Source organism: Lycorma delicatula, chromosome 3 (assembly GCF_047948215.1).
Source record: "Lycorma delicatula isolate Av1 chromosome 3, ASM4794821v1, whole genome shotgun sequence".
Lineage (NCBI taxonomy): Eukaryota > Metazoa > Arthropoda > Insecta > Hemiptera > Fulgoridae > Lycorma > Lycorma delicatula.
Genome location: NC_134457.1, coordinates 183,378,017 through 183,399,368, shown reverse-complemented (window position 1 = coordinate 183,399,368; position 21,352 = coordinate 183,378,017).

Here is a 21,352-nt window from a genome sequence, read left to right as displayed (position 1 = left end):
TTTTCCGTAACTTTTTAATTTAATTTTTACATCGCCGTCTTGTTTAAATGCTCACAAAATTTTGATGACTGAGGATTACCTTGAATGATTAAACTTCAGAGAGGTTAATCTGCTACGTCGATGAATTCATAATTCCTCTTTATATTATGTCAGCCGTTGTTCAGCGTTAGTTTATTAGACTAGTTTAGTTTTGTATGTAACATTCACTTTTAGATATTATACCATCTAGGTTAAAGTTTACAACTTGAGAAACATGGATTGTCATTCATAATTCTATCAAGTCAATTTACTTCCAAGTAGAGAATAACGATTGCGCTTTTAGCTCATTTTATTCAATTTTATCTTATAAACCTTATATCTTATCGTGGTTAGAGTATTTCAATTTTTGTTTCCTTTTTCCTTCTGTGTTTAATAGAACTTGTTTTTTGTCATTGTTTGTTTTTTTTCATATATAAATTTGTTATTTGTCTAGTAAAATCGTAATAGTTATTTGTAAATCAATAAATCGTTTTATATTTATTTCTCGTACAAGACGTTCCTTTTCTAAAGTTGTAAGAATCCCAAACAAAAGGTTTATTCGCATAGAATAAAGTTATTTGAAGATTAGATCGAGTGTATTGATTGAGAAATAATTAAAAATTAATTTTTTTTGGAAGTATAAAACTATAAAGTTTCTTTCAGCAACAATAACAATTATTAAAAATACCAATTTTACTTCCTTGAACGAAGTAAAGGGAGTATTGTGATCGTGAAAATCTTCAGTTCTCAGATGTTCAATGGAATATCCATTTTGGCCACCCCTGAATTCATTTTGATTAGTTTCGGCGTGACGTCTGTATTTACTTACGTACGTAAGTATGTATCTCGCGTAACTCAAAAACGATTAGCCGTAGAATGTTGAAACTTTGGATTTAGAACTGTGGTAAGATCTAGTTGTGCACCTCCCATTCTGATTACAATCGACTGAACCAAAAGTGTCAAAAAAAGCCAAAAATAAAAACAATTTGGATTTTTTACTTTCACTTAACTGCAGTAATAAGCCCTCATTGAGAGCTCTTCAACGATATTAAGTTGTACTTATTTTCATTGGTTCTAGAGTTGTAGCCAAATAAAATTTTGATTAATGAAATATTTGGATTTTACAAAGGGAAGGCAAATCGGTTCGAATCCGACTTCATTTCCTTTTTTTTTAACTTAAATATATTGATTTATTAACCTCTAATTGTAAAAAAAAAAAATACAATAAATAATTATTCAATAGTAACTATATAACAAATATATGAAAAAATCAGAAGTTATTAGTGAAATAAAATTTTATGTACTTTTCATCTTAATCCGAAATTTTTTACAGACGTTAATTACTATTAATAAATCAATATATTTAAATTTAAAAAAAATATATATTAAAAAAATGTATGTATATGAAGTCGAATTCGAACCGATGTGTCTATGGTTACGGATGCGACACATTCTTTCTTACACCACATAACTACTTGAGCGACATGAAACAAAATTAATATATAATCTAATATAAAATGCTGATACGGACACCACAAAAAAATGTGATGCAATATGGTATCCACCACAACGCAATTGTGAAACTGTCCACTTTATTAAAGAATTGGAGGATCGTATCTCACTTTCAAATAAGATAAGTTTAAAAGAAGTGCAGCAAAAAATGTGTGTATGTAATTTAATAGGAAGTCATGTGACGTCCACATCAGATTTTTTTCTTTAATTGTTATAAATATATGTATGTGGTTCTAATATGCAGTAGCATTTTAGCGAATTTCAGTACGTAAATTAGAAAGGTCTAATTCACTAATTAATATTTTTCATATCTTTTTTTTATTTATTTAGAATCAGACACACTTTTTCAGTTACGACGATAATAAAAAAATCAATATCTGTTCACCAATCTGACTGAAAATATGTTTACATATATTCTTCAAAATCGATTTTTATGACGTAGTATCTAGATTAAACGGTAGGGTAATAACTTTCCTCTTAAATTTATTTTCTTTTCTCTTTATACTCACCGAAAAAATAAGGGCCAACGATTTTTCCTTTAATAGGTATATCTTTATCTAAGATCATCTTAGATGTGTAATAATATTATTTATTGGTTTTTATCTGTGGAAAAAAAGAAGGAAATAAAAATTTCTTTCTTTTAATACTTTTATTGATTACGCTCAACAGAGAACAAGTAAAATCCGTAAATGTGAAAAGTTTTTATTTTGCCAACAGCTGCATTAAGGAATATTCAATGAATTTCTCCATTATTTATTCTCCATTCCTTTTACTGTACTAATCATATCTTCTATCTTTATTAAAATATCTAAAAATATTTTTTTTCTCCTCGGATACTCCTTCAAGTAGTACAAACAGAGAAAATATTATTTCATGTACTTTCTTTCTTTCTCTTCCAGAAGTTCTTCATTCTTTCGGACTGTTTATCTTTTCTTTCTTCAGTCCATTGTCCTCTGTTGAATTTTTTCTTTTCCCCTACTAAAACCTATAATTCAAAAATCGATTTTCTGTATTTTTTTCTATCTAGATAGTGTTTTTCTGTAATGCTGAACTTCTTGAGCTCTTCTCTAATCTGTCTAACAAAGCCACCTTGTCCATTGTAGTTCGAGAGTTTTTGGAAAACTGTTTAGCCTTGACTGGTTCATTTGGATTATATGTCCACAGAATTTTAGTCTTGGTTTTATAATTATTACTTCCAGTCTTCAATTTTATTGAATATCTCTTTATTTGATCTCAATCTGTAACATTCTTGTATTCTTCTTGGACCATAGATCCTTCTTAAAATTCTTCTTTCTCTCTTTAGTAGATTCTCTATTTTAGGTATATTTATAGTTTCCATACCGTAAAAGATGATTTATCATACAGCTGTGTTTTATTTTGCATTTATAGAAATTATCTTTTTATTATAAACATTTTTTTGGGTAAAAATTTAGTCGTATCATTTTTTGTTTTTTAGTCTCAACCTTTATCTGTTCTGTTTATACGAATTATTTTTCTTTTATTAGCGTATATTTTTCTCTAAGATTATCTTAGGCAGTAATATTACTTGCTGGTTTTTATGGAAAAAAAGAAAAAAAAAACAGAAATTTCTCTCTTGTAATAGTTTTATAGATATTAACATTTATTATATTATAATATTAATTACCCCTAGATTTCCGAGGCCCAGGTTGACGAATAAGTCCCGGAGCCAAACCAGGGGCGCGCCGGGGCCTCCAGAGGTCAGAAGGCCGAACGCAGGGACGCATCATTCGCCTCGCTCATCATTCCCATCTAGTCACAGGGCTTCGCCCCCTTAGCTCTCGAATTATTTTTTATCCTCATGGTTGGAAGAATGATGCTAATAAATAACAATTAAGGTATTCGGGCTTTATAGAAAACCTGAAAAATAAACTAAATTAAAAAAGCAGAGTAGTAATAACTTGGTAACTCAAGTAAACAGAAATTTGGAAAACTCTACAACCTATTTCAGTAGGCAAGGAACAGAAATATAATAATGAATTTTTTTTTCTTTAATGAATATCTTTAATTTACAACTTCGCTCTCAAGGAGGCTAGGGTCTCCGTATATGGTTTAAAATCTTTCCTGGGATAACACTAATGAACCTGCAAATTTGAAAGAAATCAGTCGGCTGGTTCTCGCGTGATGCAAGAACAAACAGACAGACAGACTAATTTTCTGTTTAAGTATAAAATCTATTTTAAATACAAAATAATTACTACTTTAAGTTTTTCATATCTAAATTAAAATTCGTTTACTTCTTTGTTATTATCATATTAATCAAACCTGGTTACAGAAATAATAATTTTCTTCTTTAGTAAAAGGTTCCGTCCCAAAGCATGTTTTCTCTCATTCGTTTTAAAACTTCTTAATTTTGAAAATTGTACAACAGAAAATATTCAAAATTATCTGATGTACAATTACATTTCGTGAGCCTCATTTTTTATGGATTTTGAATGCTTTTTACGGCTTTCATATTTAGTAAACTTAACATACAAAACTCCATAATTCAGCATTATTGTTTCAAAAAAATTTTAAGAATTTTTTTCTGATGAAAACCTTTTTGTAGATTGAAATGAAATTCTATCAATTTTTTTCTGTTTAGAAATTATCTTGTGTTAATTGTGAACTCCTCCATACTTAATCCGTTCCTTGTGGTTTTTCTATAGGATAAAAAAAATCTCAAAAAGTTTTTTTTTTTTTTTTAAACCTTCAACTTCTCAATATTTTCCTTTTTAATAAAATTTCAAACGAAATTTTAACGATTTAAAAAAAAATAATTGTTAAAGTTTTTGTGTTAACCTTCAACTACTCAGCATTTTCCTTTTTAACACATTTCATTACGTTCATTTTACAGCGGTTTATTCAAATTTAATATATAAATTTTCTTTTTATTTTAAAATTAAAAAATATTTTACTTCTGATTATAATTCCTTTATCTTACAAAAAAATTATTTCACCTTTTCAGTAGAAATGATACGGAGTAATGAACACCGGGATATTAGAATAACACTGAAATAATCTAAGTAAGTTAAGTTGAATTCAAAAACTCACTTTTGTTAGTATGCGCACCTGTTAAAGATAACAGGCTAGGAATGTCATAGTAAGTACAACTTTCAAACTTTAAACTTCTCTCTGATATAATCGGATCGGTTAATGCAACTTTGGAACAAACAGGAGGTTCATTATACTATTACAGAGGAAATAATTTAATATAGCAGACAGCAAAAGTCAACTACCCTTTATTATCTCTTCCAAATCTATTTAAGCTAAGGATAAATAGATAAAATAAATTAAAACAAAAATAATTTGTTACAACCTGTTTAAAATACGTAATTAATTTTTTGAATGCGATGAAATAATTATTATTTTGTTTTATATATCGTTTGATTTAAAGTATATAAAGAGAGTATTGGTTAAATTTTTTCTCTAATTGAATGGAACTAGAGAGCCTAAGTACTTAATGGGTAAGGAAGTTCAACGTCATCGACAAGATTAAGCGTTAACTAACGCCAGAGGTAATAAAATACAAGATTTTTTGTTAAAACAATCATCTTGGTATTTAAATTTTTGATCATATAAGCGAAGCAAGAGCGGCAGAATATTATTTGAATAGATTTTCTGCTGACTATCAAAACTAATATTTTATAAAATTGAATACAATTCAGATTCTTTTATTATTGTTAATTAAAAAAGATAATTCGGCAGTGCAGAAAGGGTTCTGAACCAGTTTGTCAAAAGAAGATATTTACTTGTTCTTGAAAATAAAACCACATCTTGACAAATAACGGTAAAAATATAGTAATATTTCATATATTTTCCATTTAAGGATCATTTAAAGAGATAAATTGTAAGAAACTCAGAACATTTTAATAGAATTAAGTTTTCTTTTTTTTACTTTAATCCAGAACGACAATAGTTTTTGAGGAGAGCAGTAGTATTAGTAGTACAAAAAATTTTTTTCTCGATAATTTAAGGGTGTTGGGGGCAATTTAAAACATTAAGGGTGTTGGGGGCATTTCTATTTGAACATACTGTGAAAAATATTTTATTGGTATCTCAATATTTATATATTTGTTAATTGTAAGAGATTAATAGAACTAATATTCCTACAGGACAACCGGACCTATTTAAGTTTTATAGGAAAAAATATAAAAATATTTTCAATACTTGAAGAAGTTTTGGAGTTAATGAGAAACATACATACATTCAGACAACCAATTTAATTTAAATATTAATTTATAAATAAGCTATTTTAAATATAAACAAGGAATGTTTTATTCATTAATATGTATTATAAAAAAAAAAACTTTATACTTAAATAAACGAACGGTTTTATTTAACCTTTAATAACACAAAAAAAAGATAAATAAAAGAAAATATTGACTGAAATAATTTAATTCAGACGTACTTTTTATCGGAAATGCATTTTTGTTTATTTTACGGTTTAGTTCTATAATCGTATTTTACTGGTCATTTGACTAAACCGCTCTTTTATTTTACACTTCTTAGTCATAAAAACACAAAATGATGACGTAGTCTTTTCCCTTTAAATAATAATACGTACAAAGTTTTAAATACACATTTACAAAAAAAACCTGGTTCACAAGCATTGTAGCTGTAATTAATTTAAATGTACAAAACAGTTACACCAAACTTTCAGTCAATAAAATTTGTGACAGTATGATTATTGTGTTATTTTATCTGTTCCATAGCCATCAAATCTGGTTTAAAGCTAACCATAATAACAGTAATAATTATATAAACTAGTATTAATAATAATATTATTATTATTTGTTTGTAATATGCAAAAGAATATAGTCTAATTTTCTTTTCAAAAACTAATATAATAACATTTATTAAAAGTGTATTTTCAAACAATGTGATCAATCCAAGGTATATCATCGTTTATGATGGATGTATCTTTACAAATGGTGTAGGACCATACTCAAATCCAGTTTTATAAATTATCTAAAGGCAACTTATTACTTTTGACCTAATTTTTGTGCTTGTTGCCAATATAATTTCATAATTTTAATTAATTGTTAGTGATACGTGTTAAAGCAATAATTATAATTAAAATAATTTTTAGTTTCCTGGCAGTGCAGCTCTAGAGCTACGCTGCAAGATGGAAAGTATGGTAATCAGTCGAAAAATGGGGTATGATTTTTTCGACTTTTCATGATTCAGAGATCTCTAGATCATGAAACGTTTCTTTTTTTGAAAAAAAGTGGGGTTATTTTTCGTACGCGATTAACCGATTTTAATGAATTTTGTACATAGACTCGTGTATAGGGGAGAAATTTGTTGGTAAACTTTTGGGGTCAATATCTCCAGGGAAATTAATAGTTTCTTTGGGGTCAATTTTCTCAAAATTTTGAAAGTATAAACCGACTTTATATTAAGTTCAGTACGTACGTTCATGCTTATCTTACAATTTAAAAAAAAATTTCCTAAAAATTTCCACATCCAAAAAAAAATCGTTCTTTTATTTCTAGCATATATTTAACCGAATTTTTTTTATGTCGTCCAAGGCATATTAGTTGTGCAAGCTACCTAAAACAAAAAAAATAATTTGAGGCAATATTAAGGGATGATTTGAATGTTTTAGACCTTTTTTTGGGACTATTTTTCATTATTATTTTCCCAAATAACCAATGCCAGGAAAGTTTTATAACTTGGTTTTATCAGCTTTTTTTTTTTTGTGAAAATGTGAATTCTACTAAAATATTGACTTAATAAATAATTTTTACAAGTTTGTGCTTTTAAAAAAGTGCCAACGAGAAAGCAGATTTTTTAGGCTAAACATACAATTTCATTTGATTCTGAGTGTTTTTAGGTTTACGAAGCTTTTCTAGAATTAATCTGATGAAATTTAATTATAGTGATTAGAGAAGGAGGACGATGTTGAAAAAAATTGCAGTTCCATGGGCAGCGATACCAAAATAGAAGAAGAAATTTACATAATGTGCAACAGACGCTATTATAATAATTTTTATTTAAACTTATTATTTTAATTTTTATTTATACTATTTAACTAACGAATGAAGGAACCCAGTGAGTAGAAGAATAATCTTAGCTGTTTTAGCATTTTAACTAATATGGGATCTTTTTTATTTATCTTAAAATACTCTTTTAAATTTAGTATTTCTTGAATTATAAGTATACAGTACACACTTTTATTCGCTAAATTTTTAACGTATACTTATTTAAAATTTTTAAAATACCCGGAATTAAAAAATGTATATTTTTGTTAGATAAATTTTTCGCACGTAATTTTGAAGATAATAATATGATGTAATATAATAAGAAAAGTTTCCCTGAAAAAATAATGATCGGTTGGAAAAATGAGAAAACTGATTTTTCCTAAAAATCTTGATTAGTATCAAAATAAATATGAAATTTCAAATCTAAACTCCTGATATTAAATTAAGATAAAAGAACTGCTAAAATGAATTTTCATTTTCACAGAATTCTGATATGATATGGACATAAAAAAATCTGACCGGTAGGAACTTTTTATCTGTCAATAATTTCTAAGCAGGGTTAACATTTTGAATATGAAAGAAAATAAATCAAACTTAAATAATTTATGATATTAATAATTAAACCGTTTTTTTACAAAAACATGAAAAATAAAAAAATAGTATTATACTATTCTAGTTTAATTTTCTGTTATTTGGAGTTGGTGTCGAAAAATTTGATGTGGATATCACATGACTTTCTTGTACCCCTATTAAATTGCACATACACATTTTTTTTTAAAAATGAGAAGTACGTAAAATTTTATTTCATCAATAACTTCCGATATTTTTTTCATATATATATATATGTTATTGTTTTTATGAATTATTATTTATCTTAAATTTTTTTTTACAATCAGAGGTTAATAATCATTAATAAATCAATATATTTAAGTTAAAAAAAAGTAAAATGAAGTCGGATTCGAACCGAGGTGCCTTTCCCTTGTAAGATCCAAATATTTCATTAATTAAAATTTTATTCGGCTCTAACTCTGGAACCAATAAATATATCGTTGAAAAACTCTCAATGTGGGCTTATTACTTCAGTTAAGAAAAAGTACAAAATCCAACAAATTTGGATTTTGTGCTTTTTTGGATATATTTGATCGAGTCTATGGCAAAAAAAAGGGGAGGTGCACAACTAGATGTTACAACAGTCCTAAATTCAAAATTCCAATATCTTACGGCTAATAGTTATTGAGTTTTACGGAATAAATACATATGTACGTAAGTACGTACAGAAGTCACGCCGAAACTAGTCAGAATGGATTCAGGGATGATCAAAATGGACATTTCCGTTGAAATCTGAAAACCGAAATTTTTCGCAACCACAGTACTTCTTTACTTCGTACAAGGAAGTAAAAATTGTTAATTTAGCGCTTTCTTTAAAAAGTCAAAATTTAACAAATTAATAAATATTATTATTTTTGTTTAATTTTTATTATTTTCTTAAAATTACCTTTACTTTTCTTTTAAGTTTTCTTTTTGTTTTCTTTAATTGCTGAAGCTAGCTTTTCTCCGATTGTTTACTCATCCAATCTCTTTAACTTTTCTTAGTTCCATTTTCTCAACTACCTTTTCTTTTTCTACTTTCTTTATCTCTATCTATTCTCATTTCCATCATAAGGAGCACATGAATAATCTTGATATCTGGACCTGGAACCTATTGCATTCCTAACAGCATTCATATAACTTTCAGATACTAATACTGTGATATGTAATAAGCTTTGTCCTCAGGGGATAATTTAACATTTATAACTACCTCAACAATGGTTAAAAAAAAGTATTTAAAGTCAATGAATTTAATGGTAATTTAACATACATAAATAGCTATCAAAAAAATTTATATTAATTGAATGAATCAATTAGGCCAATAAAACAGTCTAATTTGCTTATATTTTCTGTAATAATTTTGAATTTTTTAATATTGACAGACCCGTTTGCAAATGACAAGATTGAACAAAAATTACTCTTAAGTCAAAAAATAAAATTAATTTTATGTAAAGGTAGGTAACTCAAGGTGATGAAAATATAAATAATTCAGAAATATAGTATTACTATAAAAATTAATAACGACTTTAAATTACGTTATTCTTCCTTCCTAAATATATAGTAAGTTCATTTTCGCGTGGTAAAGTAGTCCATTATATTTAGTTACTTTGCCCGGCAGTCAAATAAAATTGCCTGTTGCACTGTAATATAGTAACTCCCTTTTTACCATTCCCATGTATACGATAATTCACTATTGAGATGCTTTTATAGTATATTACTGGGCAAAGCATTTAATAGCGTACTTTAGTGAAGCGTTTAAGAGTAGCAATGAAGTAATTGCACTCATGTTACTTAATGTACGAGTATATGAAAACATTAATGAAATAACTTGTAAAAAGAAATACACGCTTTTGATGAAAATAATTTCATGATCCTCTCTCAAAAACTCACATATACACACACACAATATCTTATAACAGCTGGTTATACACATATGTAATATGAAATTGAAGTTTCATCAATATTCTGGGCAGAAGATTTTTTGTACAAAGTAGAGCAAATTATTTCACTATTGTGGAATGTATCTGTATTCTAATGCATTAAAAATAAAGATGTAAATTGAATAACAATATAACGTGCACAAGTCGTTTTATTATCTAATTATGAACATCCACAAATAATTTTAGAAGAAATATAAACGTAACAATTTCGATAAAATGTCGTATTAATTGTTTTTCAAGGAATTCTAAACGAGAGTGACATTGCGGACAATAGTTTAGTATTGGTTCTTGGAAGAATTTCTTAGTAATTAAGGAATAATGCAATGTTTTAGTATATATAAAAAAATAACTGTCCTACATATAATTCATGGTTGTCTAGGAGGCCGAAAATTAGAATAATAAAATTGAAAGACCCTAATATTATCATACAATATGTGAAATGAAATTGTCCTTCTCGCCAACTGCTGTGTTTTTTTACTAGTCATTGAATTATACTAGACTGTTATATTTGCATTTTATATACAAATGTCATGCTATTAGTAATCGGATGATATCATCTGGTTACGTAGAGCAACAAGCCCAGTGCTCGTCGGCACTGCTTAAGTCATCCGACAGTTCGGTTGATGAACATGTAATAAGTTTTTTTTTAAATTTATTGAGGTTTTGTAGCAAGAAGAATTAATATTTACAGAATTATACTTTAATCGTTTATAAAGGGATTCCTTTATTTGTTAAAAAACTTTACTTGTTAAAAATTTATATGTAGTTTTATAAAAAAATTTTTTTTAAGATTTTGTTCAATTATAAGTTATAAATTAAATAAGGATACTCTAACAAGACCGGTATAACAAACCTGAGTTACGAATTCCTACTAATTAAGGTAGAAAATATAACAATGGTAGGTATGAAGAAAGGGGCTAAAAGTAACAAATCTGTTTAACAATCGTCTTTAGTAATACAGCCAACTGACACCTAATCAGATGTTGTTCCGTGAGAAGAGTTACCGGTCCAGGGTAGGAATTTCATGAAAATGTGTGAGGGCGGCCGATCATTCTCACGCTTCGAGTTGGGTCCGGTCCGGAGGTGAAAAGGATAGATAGGAGTATAAATACTTCAGAGAAGACCAGTTGAAATCAGTCTAAGCGAGACTTTATGATGTTCTGCTAGAAGTGAGTCTGCGAGAATGCTACAGTAGAGGAGTTATGCGAATTCGAAGCGATTAAAGAGACGTCACAAGTAACTGCATCATACGAAAACAAGAAATGGTTCGGTGAGTTACTGTTAGACTATAAGTGAAAGAGATAATGTACTAAATTTCATACATAAATTGTTAGAAAAGTATTTTTTTTGAACAGCAAAGGTATTTGCAGTAAAAGAACTTTATACTTGTCTTATCTACTATACTACTGTTGTTAATACAAAACTAGCGGTTAAAAGTATTAAGACTGGCGGTCATGCTAATTTCGTTTGTCAATAGGAGTGAATTCTGGTTTCCGATATTATTTATATACGTGTTAATAAATCCTGACAATTAATTTAAATTTTCTTTTTTATGAAATCACTGTCTGTTGTTAGTATTCTTATTCTTATTATTATTATTATCATTATTAGAATTATTATTAATGTGGTTGTAATTACTACGATTATCATTTGTTTATTACTGACATTTTATTATTATTTTTTGCTGTTGAACCTGCAGTACTGGTGGTTGCCGGCTCATACCCATTGTTCTTTTAACAAGGGAGCGCCAGGCGACCAGCAGGAGGCAGGCGAAGACCGGGAGACGATCACCAACCAGGAACGGACTCGCAGGTTTCTCGCATGACAAGAGACCTGAGATCACGAGACTAGAGGACGATGGACCTCCAAGGCTTATCCCTTTAGTCAGACCGTGAACAAAACGACGGGCATGGAGAGGTGGAGTAGTACATGACCCAGTTTTTAACGGGTCAGGGGTTCTTCCGCGCTTACCTACTTGGTCATAGGAAAAGCGCCGTTCCCGATTGCCTCTATTCTATTGCCCGGGACGTCGTCCCGGGCAATAGACGTACGGGACGACTATTGCACAGTACGGGACGACTCCGAGCATACGTTTTTCAAATGTGCTCGGTGGGCACAACGTGGTTGCGGTGATGCTCCGTAACCTGAGCAACTGGGAGAGTGCAGCCTGATTCGTCGGCAGCATTCTCAGGATCAAGAAGGGTGACCTGGATAGTCCTGAAAATAAGGTAGCGGTATTCTCAGGCTGGTATAAGAGGATTAGGCCGGAATTAATGTGTTAAACGGTTCTGGTCGAGTCCTGGTAGAAAGCGGGTGGTTTTAGTCGGTAGTCTGCTGATGGTGTTGGTGATACCATCAGTGGGAGCCCGACACTTCATGGGTAAATGCATTTCCACCTCCCACCGCAAAAAAAATTATTTATCATGATTTGTCTTGTTTTACTTGTTTTTATACTAATAAAATGTAATTGTACAATCATTTCCAATTTCAATCTCTCAATATCTTGATCGAGCCGCAAATACGCGATAATACCTTAATTTCATAGGTAAAGCAATAATCGACCAGTAAAATTATTTGTAAGAGGAAAATAACTTACTTGTGACCCCCTTAACTTTACGCCTAATACACCTTACACTATTTACTAGATATTGTCCAATGATATTGGTATACTGTAATAATTCAGTACGGTTTGCATTAGAGCGAAGCTAGTGAAGGACGTATTATTTGTTGTCTATGAGACAGGAAATAAATATCAAAATTTGTAATTACCATCATAAAGTATCTACCGTAAAGAAAATATCAGGCAAATTAAATATAAATAAGTTCTCAAGTTTACGAGTAAGACATAAAAAAACATACATGGTGACGCTGTTTGTTTCTGAAGTCCGTTTAACTTATGATACAGTAATAATTTCTATCGGGTGAAATAATCGTGAAGTAATTTTTATTGAACGTGAAAGCTATCTTCACAGTAGAAAATTCTTTTTTCTTTTATGAAAAGCTTGCTTCTTTATTTCCGTTTCAACTTATGATGTACCATACCAAACGGATATTTTCATTGTTTCAAATAAAAAAGTTATTCGTAGAGAGAAGAATGTTAGCCAAACATTCATTCGCAGTACTTTTTATTACTTTTTTTTATATAAAGAATGTAAAATTTTTATAGCAGTTTACTGCGTAAAAAATTAAATGAGAAACGTTAAAGAAGGCAGTTTTCTTTACGAATTTATATTTTAATATTTACATGAATTTATGATAATAATTCAAGAATATTTTTTATGCTTCCTTTTAAGAAATCTAATCTTTTGGAATCATGGCTACATTCAACAAAATTTTTTATCAATATCCAGTGAAATTGATAAAACTCAATTAAATTGTATTTTTATAAAATTGATTTCAATCTCAAAAAAAATCTTAACATAAAAGTTATATTTTCGTTCTATAGTAAAAGTTTTAACAGTAAAGTTTGAACACAATAAAATTATTAAACTTATTTAATTACGATTTATAGTGTACTGATAAACGTAATAAAGTAATTTTACTATTAAAATTACTAATCTATTAAATACTAATCTGATAATTATTTATTAAGTTAATTTCTCCACATCTTGCTTTCTTTTTCTTCCACGTTTAGTATTTTGCAGAGATCTTTATTTCATCGGAACGCATTATGTTAACTTAAATTAAAAACATAAAAAAAGAGCTAAAACCTTTCTTAAAAAAGAATGGATTTATTACTGACACTAAAGATTCTCTAAATACGAAGTAATGAAAAATCAACACACTCAATTAATTTAAATATCAAAAAGAAATAATACTTACCAATAGTTCAAAGAAAAAAGCCAATCAAAACAAGAAAAAAACAAGTAAGAGTTTGCCTACTAACTAATAAAATGTATTTACAACATAAAGAGCATCTTATAAAATCTAAATTCAGGTATTAGAATACGACAATCAAACCAGAAGGCCCTTTACGCATCAGAATGAAGTTTGAAATCACGTGAAAAAAATGCAAAAGAAAAATATCTTGAAAAAATCCTATGTCCAATAAAAATAGAGTGAAAAAGAATACAAATTAAGAAATAATCAAGATCTTTACGAATACAAAAAACTGAGCAAATGTCATAATCTAACAGAAAAAGAAGAACCAGATTCTTTGGGGAAATTATAAGAATATAACAGGCACCAAAAACAATTTTTCAATCACATTTTTAACAAAAGAACGGAAATCAATGGACATTAAGGGTTCAAAAAGACCTAAAAGGAATGAAAATATCTGATTAATTTGTACAAGATAGATCAAGTTCAAAAGAGTGATACAAAATTTCAAGGGTTTTTAAAAGAAGGAGAAAAAAGAAACTAACAACTTTTAGTCAGAAGAGAAAAGGCAAAATGAAAGAAAAAATAATAAAGAACTGTTGGAAGACCAGGAATGAAAACTCCTAGAAGAAAAAGAAATGAACGCAAAATGTTGCTTGACGTGGTCTGAAATGCTATAATAATAATAATAATTTATTTTTTTATTGATATTATTTATTGTTAACCACATAATAGGTTTTATATTCAATAAATACATTTTTTACATAATGTTTCATATAGTGAAAAGTATTTTTTTTCACCTAATAAAAATGGTTTTTTAAACAATTAAAATTAAGTAAAAATTATGGTACAATTATTTATAATCAAATTAAAAAAAATATATAATAACTTCCAATTTGTTATAAAAAAGACCGTTTCTTTGATATTTTCAAAGCAAATTATGTTATGGATTAAAAATTTTAGTACATGATTTTTTAATTACTATGGAGATGATATTTACCCAAGTGTCATTTCATCTACATCACGGTATAAAGGAAGAAAAATAATATATTTTAGGGAAAGAATGATAGTAGGAATGCGTGGTTTTATAAAACCCCTAGGGTGTAGGACTGTACCTGAAAGTGAATAGAGTAGATGGCGGTTGGCTTATACGAAATGGAAGGTGTTGATATAAAACAAACAACCCGCGGTGAGATTTTGGAACGAACGACGTCGGGAAAGAAAAAAACGATGGATTTAGGAAAAGAAAGAGCACACGACAGTCTTTGCCGTTTCACTAGATAACCGAGAGGAAATGCAAACTGTGTTCGATACGTCTAGCGACTGCCAACGCCAGTACATTGTGAAGCAAGGTTTATGTTTGTATCGCTAAAATAAAAATGACATTTTTAAGGATACGTGTTTATCTACGAAGTTAGATTTTACAATACGGAAACTCAGTTACAATATTATGCTTTATATTGTTTATATAAAATAAAAACTTTAAAAGTACATATACAATTGTTAGAAATGTATTAAAAACGCAAATGATAAAACAAATCAACGATCGCAAATTTAATTTTTTTTTTTTACAATTCAATCTCCCTTTTATAAATCATAATACACATAAGATATTTTATTTTAACATCTATTTAGTTACAATTGCTAATCTTTTTCAACACGAATCCAAATAGAAAAACAAAAAAAAAAAATATTCGTAGCACATAACGTATACGCAGACACATATATTTTAATTTAAAAAAACGAGTAAAAAAATAGAAATTGCTGATTTTTCTATTATAGATTTATACCGGGTGATATTTAAGTATGGAAATAGCTTTTTACTGCATATCGGAGAGGTATTTGGTGCAGAAAAAATACGGGTTCTACAGAGTAAATAAAATCTGCAAAAAAATCATTTAATATAGCCGTTTATCTGTTGTGTTGTTAATTATTAGTCATCGTTTATTATTATCATCAATATTATAGCATTGTTTAAAGTTCGTTATTGTATGCATTATGAATGTAAAATGCAATAAAATTGTTCATGCAGCGCGTTTTATCTCGTGTTATTGTTAACACGATATTTCCGTCATTGCAAATTTGATGCTTAAAACTCAATAATAAAGGCATTATAAAAAAAATGGACTTCAACATTGTTTTTCTTGTAAAATTGTAATTCGAAATCACTTGTCACATGTTTACCTTCCTATTTGAAAAAATTAAATTTGATTCAATATGCCGGATCCATGATGGTGGACAAAAATTAAAAGCCCACTATAATGTAGATTTTTTTTTTAAACTATGCAAAACCTCATTTGTTTCTGCCTCCATACGTAAATATAGTGATATTTACGTATGGATAAACTCTACTGATTATTATTAAAAAAATGATTATAGTTAAGTGTTCTCTAAAAAAATCTTACTCGAATGTTCTTGAGAAAACAATTTGTCATAAATAAAATTTGACAGTAATTCAGTTGGTTTTATTTTATTTGCACCGTTAGTACATACAGTAAGAAGAGATAAATGGAATTAAAATTATAAAATGTTTTTCCAGAGATAACATTGCTTGTTATATATATATATATATATGATTATACAAACCGGTGTGCAATATTTACTAAAAAGGAAAAGTTCCGTCAGACTTCATAAAGAGTGTTATAGTCATGATACCAAAGAAAGCAGGAGGAGTTAAATGTGAAGAATACAGAACAATAAGCTTAACTAATCACGCATTAAAAATCTTAACTAGAATTCTGTACAGAAGAATTGAAAGGAGAGTGGAAGAAGTGTTGGAAAAGACCAGTTTAGTTTCAGGAAAAGTATAGGGATAAGGGAAGCAAGTTTAGCGCTCAGATTTATAGTAGAAGGAAAATTAAAGAAAAACAAACCAACATACTTATCATTTATAGACCTAGAAAAAGTATTCGATAACGTAGACTGGAATAAAATGTTCAGCTTTTTAAAAAGATGTAAGGTTCAAGTACAGCGATAGAAGAACAACATTGCTAACATTTACATGAATCAAACAGCAACAATAATTGAAGAACGTACGAAAAACGCCGTAATAAAAAAGGAAGTTCAACCCCGTTCATATCCTATCCTCGTAACATTTTAATCTCTACATAGAACTAGCAGTTAATGATGTTAAAGAACAATTTAGATCCGGAGTAACAGTACAAGGTGAAAAGATAAAAGATGCTAAGATTTGCTGATGATATAGTGATTCTAGCTGAGAGTAAAAAAGATTTAGAAGAAACAATGAACGGCATGGATGAAGTCTTATGCAAGAACTACCGCATGAAAATATACAAAAACAAAAAGACAATTCTGAAATGTAGTAAAAATAACGAAGATGGACCACTGAATATAAAAATAGGAAGAGTAAAATTTTAGGAAATAATAGGAAATTTTAGGAATAGGAAGAGAAAAAAAATAGGAGGTAGATGAATTTTGTTTTGTGGGAAGTAAAATTACTAAAGATGGACGAAGCAGGAGCGATATGAAATGCCGAATAGCACAGGCGAAACTAACCTTCATTCAGAAATATAATTTGTATGTATCAAAAATTAATTTAAATGTCAGGAAAACGTTTTTGAAAGTATATGTTTGGAGCGTAGCATTATATGAAAGTGAAACTTGGACGATCGGAGTACCAGAGAAGAAAAGATTAGAAACTTTTGAAATGTGGTGCTATAGAAGAATGTTAAAAATAAGATGGGTGGATAAAGTGACAGATGAAGAAGTGTTCCGGCAAATCGATGAAGAAATAAGCATTTGGAAAAATATAGTTAAAAGAAGAGACAGACTTATAGGCCACATGTAAGGTATCCTGGAATAGTCGCTTTAATATTGGAGGGATAGGTAGAAGGGAAAAATTGTGCACGCAGGCTTCGTTTGGAATATGTAAAACAAATTGTTAGGAATGTAGGATGTAGGAGGTATACTGAAATGAAACGACTGGCTCTAGATAGGGAATCTTGAAGAGCTGCATCAAACCAGTCAAACGACCAAAGACAATAAAAAAAAATATATATATATATATATATATATATATATATATATATATATATTATTTTTTCAGTCTAGTAAATAAAGAGTGATGAAAAATTATAGTTGCTTTAATTTTTTTTTTGTTTTGTTTTAATGAATTTAATTTTTTTTGCTTTATGAACGACTAAAAATGGATTTTTTGCATTAGAAATATGAGTAATTGCAAACTTAAATGAATTACAATGGCAACGAACTATAAAGTTCAAAGAATTCTTAATATAAACCGCTTCCAGGTTTGATGATGATACGGTACGCTACCATTGCATCACAGAGGTCAGCGGCTTATATGCCATAAAAAAAATCCCCATTATTTATCACTAAAATGAATAAAACAGAAATATGTAAAGAAAACAGTCATTAATTAAAAGATAATGGAATAATTTTAGTACCTTACCATTTAACTATTTAAACTTGTTTTGCCTACAGATAATTTTTAAATCGAATTTTATTAAATAAATTTATAAATAGGAAAATAAATAAATAGAGAGGGGAAATTCTGTTGGTAAATTATTCAATCCTGGCTTTAAAAAAATAAATTAAAAATTAAATTAGCCGATCTCCATCGCGAAGTGGTAACATCTCGGCCTTTCATTCGCAGGTCCCAGGTTCGAATCCCGGTCAAACATGTCATTTTTCGTACTCAAGAAATTTCCATTTTCATATTCCCACGTACAGGCTTCCTTGTAAAGATTTTGTAGTGTGAAATTCATCATAAAAATATATCGACAATTCATTATTTTATTTTGTTTCATTTTACCCCAATCAAATACATACCGTATCATCATAACCCTCTAAGTAGGTAAGACTTCCTGAATACAGCGGGAAAATAGATACCGTAGGTAAAGAAACGTTGACATTCCAACTTGCTGCATCATAACAAACTACGCTTGCTCAAATCTTTCTACTTTTAATTAAGCATACCCCAAGAACAACTCAACCAATCTTCATCAAATTTTCACAGGCATAATTCAAATACACTACTACAGGATATATAAATTTCAATGAAATTGATCCAGTATTTTTGGAGATTTTTGAACCTCAAAATTTAATACAAAGACATATATAACACAAAGAAACCACAATTTAAGAGAATAATATTTTCGTTCTTTTCATTCCTCAAAACATAAAGTAAATTATTTTTTCACCCCCCCCCCCCCATTTTCACTATGCAACCGAAGGCAATACAGTACTTTTCGTCAAAATAGGTTTTATGAACTTTTGAAGAATCTTAATCAAAAAACAGTATTTAATTTTCTTTGTTTGACAATGAACTTATTTTCATAGTACTGACAATTCGTTAGAAATGGTTTGAACGTTTTTTTAAATGTTTTAATATGTTTTTGACGCTTTTTAGTGTGTTAGTTTAATTTTTTTTTTAATTGGCAAGGGCCCTTTACATTTTTGTCATGTGTTTCTTTTAGGATTTTTTAATACCCTTTGACAAGTCTATTTCACGATGATCTGTTACGACAAGACTAGTCTACTGATTATGTCGTTAGTGTTTTTAACAGGGAAAGGAAAGAAATCTCTTGTTTTTTTCTTATTAATTTGGAAACGGGCTAATGATCACAGTAGTCGATGCTAGAATTTCAGCAAAAATAATAATAATATGTGAACATTGATGATACCACTTTATGAACAGAAAAAACTTATTTTAACACATTAAATGGTCGTAATAGGACAACCGGTTTTGAAGCCTGTCTCTTTATTTAAAATATACCGGATTTAACAACAAACAAAGGAATCGCTTTAAAAAAATTATGTACTTTTTTCCAAATTTTTAAGAAATTTCTTTGTTGTATTTGTAAAATACAACATAGCATGGCATTTTCACATGCTAAAAAATTACCATATCCTCTCAAGCAATACCTAACGGTGGTCCCCAAGGCTTAAAAAAAGTTCCTTTCCTTTTATTTATTTAAAAAAATAAAGTAAAGGTATTCTTAAATAAAACCGTCGGGATAGTCTAGTGGTTAAACTCGTCATCTCAATATCAGCTTATTTTTAAAGTCGAGAACTCTACGGTTAAAGTCCTTGTAAAGGCAGTGTTGCTTTTATATGAATTTGAGTGCTAGATTGTCGATACCGGAATTCTTTGGTGGTTGCGTTTCAGTTAACCACACGTCTCGGGAGTGGTCGACCTGAGTCTCTTCCAGCCTACATGTTTACCGGTATATTTGAACTTACCTTGCACTACATCTTCAGCTACGTCAGGCCTGTCTAGCCGGTAACAGGTAATTTCATCTGTCTGTACATACACCTAGGCCCAGCAGTAATTGGAAAATTGGTTGGAGAAAATTAACTCATAAATAAATAACCTTTTTTTTTAAAGATTCATGTAGGCTATTCAAAACATTTCCTGCAAACTGTAATTTCTTTTTAATTTAAAAATAATTAAAGTTACAAATTTAATATAATTCTAAAATAAGGAACTAATTTGGAAAACTAATTTTATACATAGTAAATCTTTGTAATAATACAATCATGATTTTAATTGAAATTTTTTTGTTCCCGTTAAATTCTGTTATAGATATAGTTCACGTATTTACTACGTATTTACTAATTTATTTTCTCTCATTTCCAGTTTATTTTCATATAAAAATTTATATTTTGTTTATAAATAAAATGTTTATTATTTAAAATAAATGATTGAAATTAATAGAGTATATAAAATGCAAATTTATTAATGTTTCATATTTAATTTAATTAAAAACGGGAATTTATTCGAAATATACAATTCTGTATAATGAATTTGAAGGCAATTTATAAACGTAAAAAAATATTTTATCTGTTATATAGGCTACTAAATCTATGTAAAATGATATGAATGTAGTAGTCTTTAAATACAACAAAAATATAAATTTTAATTACAAAAACTCCCCTGGGGTTACTCTGAAGTATAGATAGATGAATATTTGTTTTTCATTCACCTTCAATTTTAATTTGTAAATTGATCCCAAAAGAATATGCTGTATAATGTACATAATGAACATATTTTACTAAGTAAAGAAAATATTAATTTATTCATATAATTAATTACACTTTATGAACACATTATTTTTTTAATTAGTTTTATTTATACATTGGAGATAAATAAATATATAAAAAATATTAGAAATGTTTTACGTTACAAGTAGGTTTACTTTTTATGATAAATATTTTCTATAATTTTAATATACTGAATGATAATATTTAACTTCAGTAATAATTAAATATTGTTATAGACAAATTAAAAATAATTTTACATAAGAAACTAGTCAAACTCAAGAAATGATATTATCTATTCAAATGTTTTTGTTGTAATTGATTTATATTGATCGTTTGTTATAAGCAGTGATTATTGGTCAGTTATGTTTTCCTATAACTATTGAAATAAATAATCTCGATAAGTAGATTTGTGCTATTTCAGTCCCTTTCATAACTCTTGTTTCCAATGTGCAATAATTTAGTTGGATT